The sequence below is a fragment of the Triticum aestivum genome, chromosome 5D (assembly GCF_018294505.1).
Source record: "Triticum aestivum cultivar Chinese Spring chromosome 5D, IWGSC CS RefSeq v2.1, whole genome shotgun sequence".
Lineage (NCBI taxonomy): Eukaryota > Viridiplantae > Streptophyta > Magnoliopsida > Poales > Poaceae > Triticum > Triticum aestivum.
The window spans coordinates 440,532,124-440,540,983 of record NC_057808.1 but is presented as its reverse complement, the minus strand read 5'-3'; positions in this window follow the sequence as shown (position 1 = coordinate 440,540,983).

Genomic DNA, 8,860 nt, shown 5'->3' with positions numbered 1-8,860 from the left:
CGGGAGGCGGTCGAACAGTCCCCCGGACGGTGTCGCGGACAGCCCTTCGGGAGGACCTTCGAAACTCGAACGGTCACTCGGACAGCCCTCCGGGAGGACCCACAGAACTCGGACCGTCACTTGGACAGCCCTTCGAGAGGCACTCTCGAACAGCCCCTCAGGGCACTAAGATCGAAACTACGACCTCTCTACAGAGTTGCACACATACGGTGTCAGCTATCCGGCAGGGCTTCGCCGTCCAGAACTAGTTCCTGCCGGAACCCAGACAGCCTTTCGGCTCTACGAAACTATTTCGCTGGGAGGGAGAGAAGAAGCCAGATCATTGCAATGGCATGTATGTGAGAAGGGATGATCCTTTAGGCAGCCCCCTCCACCCCTATTTATAGGCCAAGCCCAAGGGTGGCTTCTCCAAGAAGCCAAGGGGGGAAATACCAAAAAGGCCCTCAAGGTGGCTTCTCCAAGAAGCCAAGCAAAAAGCACTTTCACTATTCATGACGATATTTTTCAGCGTCCGTTCGAATTGAAAATATTTATGTGGGCTCAGAACATTTCCAGTACCCACTAAAATAATTTTCAACGCGTTCCGAAACCATTTCGGTTTAGTGATTTTCATCTGCGAAAAGCAAACAAGAATGCGTTTTCACTATTCATGAAGACAATTTTTCGCGTCCACTAAATCCGAAAATATTTCTTTGGGTCTTAGAATAATTCCAGTACCCACTAAAATGATTTTGGATTCGTTCTGAAACAATTTCAGATTAGTGAATTTCATCTGCGAAAAACAGCCAAAGCGGTACCGGCAGCTCCGAAACATTTTCGGTTTTTATTTCTGAAAATTCCAAAAAGTTTCCAGAATGATTCTGGCACCCTCCAAGAATTATCAGGCATGTGCCGAAACCATTTTGACTTAATGGCATACCCCGAAACAACTTTTTCGGTTTCACCGAAACTCATCCGGTGACCTCTCTCTGCGGTACGATTCCGCTGTCCGAAACTTTTCGGTGTCCGAAACTTTTTCGGTGATTTTCTCTCAGACTCCCTGTCTAGTATTCAGCAGATAGATGACCCTTAAGCGTGTGACCCTATAGGTTCGGTGAAGTATAGACATGACCTGGAACCCCTTCCGATCAATGATCAACATCGGAGCCGTGGACACCCATATTGACCCCTATACCCACACGAATGAATATTCGAGTGAACCTCCAGTTGAGATGAGCTATTCATGTTGCTTCACGATATATCACAAACACCTGAGGTGAGATTTATTGCATCCCCGTGGGCCAACACTTTGTCCACTATGCAAGTTACCTCGTTACCGGTTTTGTTCTCTTTTCTCGTTTCGTGTTCCGGCATCCCCGTGATCAAATCACAAAGTGTCTGGCCAGACGATGATGGACACCGTAACACCGAGTGGGCCCGAGTATATCTCTCCATCGTCGGAGGAGCAAATCCCAATCTTGAGCTATCAAGTTACTTAACATACTTTCCCATGAACTCGTAAGCCGCCGTAATAGCCATCCAGTTACGGATGACGTTTAACAAACCCCAAAGTTCATGAAGCAAGCATGAAGAAACTCGATACTCTTATGGTCTAAGGAATTATGCAAACATTAACTATCTCTGTGTTATAAACCGTTAACTTGTGACGAATGTATCTCATAGCATAACATCAATTCGGGTCGATTCAACACAAATGTCCTTCCTGACATTGTGCCCTCAAAGTTGCTTGGCATAGACATGCCCATGATTGGGAAAACATAATCATCATGCAACACTTGAGCTAGTCTTAGAGGCACGACTAGGAATACATTTTACCGTTTATTATTCCACACATGCATATGGGTTCTCCCCAGAGCCTTTATGGATATACGGGCTCGGGAACCACAGCAGTTATAGCATGGAACATAAACATAATTATGAACAGGGAGATAATCAATAACATTTATTATTGCCTCTAGGGCATATCTCCTACACATGTGTAGCACTAGGCATGCAATTGCAAGTGTCTCGTCCCGACTGCAACTGCAAGTCTTCAACGCAATTGCAACTCTGTATTGTTTTGTCGGGGAGGGACAATTGCATGTCTGCTAGCCATGCAACTGCAAGTATCGCCTCGTAATGCAACTATGTGTTGTTTGGGGGGGTGGGTGAGTGTGGAGTTGGTTGCATGTATACAACCAAGCACGCAACTCTGATTGTCGTGCCCCATCTGCAACTGCATGTCTTGTAACCCGACCGCAAGTGGACTTTTTTCTATCGGAGGGGGCGGGCCAGTTGCAGCCCGACAACAGCCCCGCAACTGCAAGCGCCGCACCCGACCGCAACTGCATGTCCCCCAACATGGTTGCAACTGGACCTTTGTTTTGATGGAGGGGGCGGACTAGTTGCATCTCCGACACTAGGCATGCAACTGCAAGTGTTGCACGCGACCGCAACTGCATGTCTTCTAGCCCGACCGCAACTGATCTTTTTTGTTCTGTCAGAGGGGTGCCGCTAGAGGGGGCGGGCCAGTTGCAAGCCCGACAACATCCTCGCAACTGCAAGCGCCACACCCGCCAAAATTGCATGTTCCCCAACGTGGTTGCAACTAGACCTTTGTTTTGTCGATAGGGGAGGCGGGAGAGGGGGCGGGCCAGTTGCATGTCCGACACTAGGAATGCAACTGCAAGCGTCGCACCCGACCGCAACTGCATGTCTTGTAACACGACCGCAACTAGACTTTTTTGTTCTGTCGGAGGGGCGCCGCTAGAGGGGGCGGACCAGTTGCACGCCCGACAACAGCCCCGCAACTGCAAGCGCCGCACCTGACCGCAACTGCATGTCCCCCAACATGGTTGTAACTGGCCCTTTGTTTTGTTGAAGGGGGCGGCGGGAGAGGGGGCGGGCCAGTTGCATGTCCGACACTAGGCATGCAATTGCAAGCGCCGCACCTGACCACAACTACATGTTCCCCAACATAGTTGCACCTAGACCTTTGTTTTGCCGGAGGGGGCGGTGGGAGAGGTGGCGGGCCAGTTGCATGTCCGACACTAGTTGCATGTCCTCCCATGCGCAACCACATATGTTGTAGTCTGCATGCAATTGCAAGTGACACCACCCGAGCAAAACTAGGGTGTGTGCGGGGCGGGCGGTTGGTTGCTTGGGCAGATCGATATGATGGGTTTATTTTTAACTTCTTCGTTTTCTACTTTCTATTTTTTTGTGTTTTTCCCTTTTCTTATTAGTGATGTCTAGGATTTTTATTTTAAATAACGCCACTCGACTTGCACACCCATGGGCCGCACAGTCGCCATTACTCTGGCCATGCCCATCCATGTACAAATTAATATATTTTTATATTTATAAGATAGTGCCACTGGTTATGCACGTTCCAGCCACATGTCAATCGTCCACGCGCAATTGCATGCTCGTCATTTCTATGCAACCTTTTTTTTTTCTCAAAATAGTATCATTTGATCGCTCACACGTTGATCACACACAATTGCATGTCCGTCATCCGTGTGTAACTTATTATTTTATTTAAAATATATTCTATTTTCGCACGGATCACCTAACACTAGTGATATACACTAAGAAAGAAGTAGATGGTCCCAGACTAGGCGTATGCAACATTATTCTTGTTCCAAATTACATTTTTGTTGATCAGAGAGCGACCTTCAGTTTTCTACTACCTGCTTCCCCTTTTTTAGCAGTTTTTACGACATGCACCAGGAAGCTCATTTTTAGTTCAACCAGAGATGTTCTCTAATTTATTTCCATTTCTTGTGTCAAAATTATGTGCTCAAGTAATACAAACACACTATTTTTTTATGCATTATGTTATGTTTCATGAAGACGCACGCCATGCCTGGCAGCGTTGACACAGACACTGAAAAAAGTAACCAACCAAGTAGGAGACTAGACAGCCCAGCACACTTAAGAAAAATAGGCACAGGAAAAGAAGATAGCCCAACACGAGACAAGCTTTTGGGAGGACAAAACAAAGGGAAAGCAACCCACTTAAGAAAATCCTCGTACACACAGCCCACATGAACGAATAGGAAAATCAATCGATCGAGGCAGGCCTATACGTACGATGCTGTCGACTCAGACTTCGCGAAGTCTCAGTGGACTGAGTCCTAGCTAAACCCGATTATGGGTTGCGAGAATGAGCCGAGCCGAGCTCACACCTACGCGCTTATTTTTGTCAGTCAGTAACGGGGAGTTTTCTGATAGCTGGGTCACGATCTGAGACGTCGGATCGTGGACTGTCACGGACTCGGACATGGGTCGAGCCCATGTCTCTCCACACGGCTGCGTCTATATAAGTGTGAGGTGTCTCCTAACCCTAGCCGCCACGAATAGATCACATCTGCTCCACGCGCACGCCCGCCGTCGTTCCTCCTTGCTGCTGCTGCCACCGGTGACTCCATCCCATCCGCCGCGTACACGGCCGACGGGAGAGCTGGTCTCCGAAACCCCGCCTCTCCGGATCTTGTACGGGAGAGGGGCGAATAGGTTTTTGGTAAGCGACTACGCGACTGCTCGCTGTTCGTCTACGTCCGCTTCGCCCTCATCATCACCATGTGCACCGATGCCGAACGTGCCGCCGCCAAGAAAGTTGAAGTTGACAAGAAGGCCGCCGAGGATGCCGATGCTACTGTCACCACTGCCGCGGCTTCTGCCTGGCCGACTGGAGGGTATAACTCGTTTATCCCGCTCCTACTGTTTTCTGTTTTAGCCATGCTAGAGTTATATGTAGATCTTTCTGCAATTATTGTAGTATATGCTTGCTTGACTGAATATTAGTATCCGTTTATTTGTGCCAATGTCATGCTAGTAATTTACTCGTGGATTAAGTTAATCAAAAAATTGCCTATTTACTGAGCAATCCAAAAACCTATTATGTGTAGGAATTTTTCGGCAAGTGGCTTTGTCGCTACACTGAAACCGGATAAGTTTACCGGTTTGTACTTTAAGCGTTGGCAGACTAAGACCACTTTACGACTCATGGCTATGAACGTGTTCTGGGTCACCGGTGTCTCCACGGGAACGATTGCTCCTGAACAGGAGAAGGCGTTCAGGGAGGCCACTGTTGTGTTTCTCGGAGCACTTATTAGCGTGATCGGAGATAAATTGGTCGACGCATATTTACATGTGCATGTCGCCAAGGACTTGTGGGAGGCGCTCGAATCTAAGTTCGGGGCCAACGATACCGGGAGCGAGATGTATATTATAGATCAGTTTCACGATTACAAGATGGTTGAAAACCGTCCTGTACTGGAGCAGGCTCATGAGATAATATGCATCGTTAAGGAGCTTGAGCTTCTTAAGTGCGATTTACCGGGCAAGTTTGCCGTAGGCTGCATAATCGCTAAGCTCCCTAATTCCTGGAGGAACTTTTCCACCACTTTGAAACATCGCGGGTGTGAATTCTCTGTGGAGGATGTCATTGGTCATCTGAGTGTTGAACAGAATTCGAGAGCAAAGGGCTCGCACGGAAAATGGGCCGAATGTACTTCTGTCGCCAACATGGTGAATCAGAGGAACTTCAACTCCCACAAGCCCAAGGGAAAGAACGGTGTCCAACACAATACCGACTTTAAGAAGAAGGGTAAGAAGACCTTCAAGAAGAACAAGAAGGATGAGGGCTGCTTTACCTGTGGTTCGGTTGAACATTGGGCCAACAAGTGCTCAAACAAGTTTAAGAAGTCAGGACAGGACTCCAAGTCTGTCAACATGATTGTGGGCAACAATGAGAATGGTGTATCTGGGTATGGTAATCTGTTTACTGTTTTTTCAGGGTTTCAGCCCAACGATTGGTGGGTGGACACAGGTGCAGGTGTTCATGTGTGTGCTGACATTTCATTGTTCACTTCTTACCAGGTCACAGGCTACGGGTTCGTATTGATGGGGAATGGCACGAGTGCTTCTGTTCATGGTGTTGGCACGGTTGATCTGAAGTTTATTTCAGGAAGGATCGTGCAGTTGAAGAACGTGCATCATGTCCCTGCCATCAAGAAGAACCTCGTTAGTGGCTCCCTTCTATATAGACAAGGGTTTAAGTTGGTATTCGAGTCTAATAAATTAGTTGTTACTAAGTATGGACTATTTGTTGGAAAAGGTTATGCGAGCGGAGGGATGTTCCGCCTTTTCCTCATAGATTTTTGTAATAAAGTCGTGAACCATATTCATTCGAGTGTTATTGAATCTGAAGTTTGGCCTTCATGTCTTTGTCACATTAATTTCGGTGTTATGACGCGGCTAGCTAAGTTGAATTTAATCTCGAGTTTCACTTTAGCCAAAGGTTCTAAGTGCCTTTTATGTGTGCAAGCTAAGCAACCTCGCCAGCCTCACAAGGCTGTGGAGGAGAGACACTTGGCACCATTAGAACTCATACATTCTGATCTTTGTGAGATGAATGGTGCGTTGACTAAAGGTGGAAAGAAATACTTCATGACATTGATAGATGATTTCACTAGATATTGCTATGTGTATCTGTTAAATACTAAAGACGAGGCTCTACACTACTTAAAAATATATAAGGCAGAAGTTGAGAATCAACTTGAAAAGAAAATTAAACGAGTCCGGTCAGATCATGGTGGAGAGTACTTCTCGAGTGAGTTTGATTCTTTTTATGCGGAACACGACATTATTAATGAGAGGATGCCTCCCTATTCACCCCAGTCAAATGGGGTTGCCGAGTGGGAAAACCGTACTCTAACTGATTTGGTTAACGCCATGTTAGATATATCGGGTTTATCCAAGGCATGATGGGGGAGGCTATATTGACGGCATGTCATGTCCTGAATAAAGTTCCGACAACGGATAATGAGATCACTCCCTATAAGAAATGGGTGAAGAGAAGGACAACACTCTCGTACTTGCATACTTAGGGCTGTTTGGCGAAAGACAATGTGCCGATCCCAAAAAGCGTAAGCTTGGACCAAAGACTGTGGACTGCGTTAATTTGGGCTACACTAAGAATAGTGTTGGCTATAGATTTCTAGTAGTGAAATCTGAGGTACCTCACAAGAAGGTCGGTACAGTTATGAAGTCTAAGGATGCTACGTTCGTCAAGGATATTTTTTCTATGAGACAAATGCAAAGCACTTGTAGACAGGAATGTGAGGAGACTCCTGAGCCTGTCATTCCTATGGAATATTATAAACAAATACATGATGAAAAATTCCTAGGGTGCGGCCGTCCGGCGCTTGGCTTTAGGTGGTGCCCTCTAGCGCGGCGGAGGTGGTCTTCGGCACGCGGAGCGGCGGCTGGTCACGGCGGTAAGCGCGCTGTCGCGGGCGTGCTGTCGCTGGTGTTCATGCAGTCCCGATCTGGGACCTCGCGGGCCGCGGCTGGCGCAGATGATGGTACGGGTGGGGGGCGGGGGCCTCGGTCCTTGCTCTGGCGCCGCCTGGGCGTGGACGGCGTGTGCCGACGGCCGGTGTGCTCGTGGAGACTTTGGATGTGCGCATGGGGCGCGGACCGGCGGCCGGCGCGGAGACGGCTTGTGCGCGTCAGACACGGCGACTGGCTTGGCGTGGCGGGCGACGCCCTGGGGTGCAAGGTGTGCTGCGGGTGGAGGGCCTGCTCCAGTCCATGGTGGAGTTCGGGAACGGGTCGGGAGGCTCTGCCCGTAGCCGTAGACATGGGGCATCATCCAAGTGAAACACGTGAAGTTGCTCGCGGTCGCTTCCAGGAAAGAGAAACTGGGAGTGAAGCTTGCCCCATCACACCGTGGGGTTCCCACACAGCAACGAGCGGACCGGGAGGAAGACGTGGATTGCGCTGGAGAGGGAGAAGCAGAGGTGCAATGGCGGCGGAAGGGGCATGGTGGATGTTGGATGGCATGGAACCGACCAAGTAGACGATGAAGAAGAAGAAGGTCAGGAAGTGGAGGCCAGGGAGACGAGAGCTCGCTCTTCTTCTCGGCATCATCATATCTATCGCTGTTTAACCAATTGGTGTGCGTGTGTGCATGAGATCAAACGCGAGACCTGAGACTTGCACTTGAGAGATTAGCGAGAGCCTACGAGGACTCCCTGCTACGCTGGAGGTAAGGGGAACCAGGAGCATTGACAAATGGCGCTCGAAATGTCCTTTCAAGAATGATTGCATTTCCAGCTGGCCTCTTGGAGCTGGAGGGGCCTTCAGGACTTTGGCGGGCGTCTAGCCATTGTTTATTTTCCTATTTTTCTCTCTTGCTCCATGTATCTATCAGGTTATTTATTTTTTTGCGAGAAAACTTTCGATCTATTCATCTTCAATCATAACAGTACAACAAACACCAAAAATAATAAAAATTACATCCAGATCCCATGGCCATCTCCAGGAATTCGGGGGCTCGGTGCGGAATGCAAAATAAGGCCCTAAAAATTCTAAAATAGATGTTTTATAAAAAGAAAAAGAATGAATTCAAACACTTCATGAATTATAGGCTTATACCAAGATAAAGAAATTGTACCCTGAATTTTAAACGAGCAACTAGCTTGGAAATCTTGGTGTGTGACAACTTGGTCAACTAGCCTAGTACTATATATCTTCTCTAAACAGATGGATTGATAAACTGAAGCGTATGCACACAATATACTCACTAGTATAATCATTCAACAGGACAAAATACTAAATTAAATCGGGAATCAATTTGAGCACACCTTGTGGACAGATCGGGGATGCCCTCGCCTAGGTCTCGGACACCGGCGACAAAGAAAACTATGGAATGAATTCTTCATGCCGGCAGGGCAGCGGGTTGTTTCTCCGGGCAGGAAACAAAGTAACAACGACGCTCCATCTCCGTGCGCCGCCGCCGCCGCCGCTGCCGCCGCACTTTGTCGGTTCACCTCCATGAGGGCCCTTTTTTCTCTTCCGAGCAGACCGT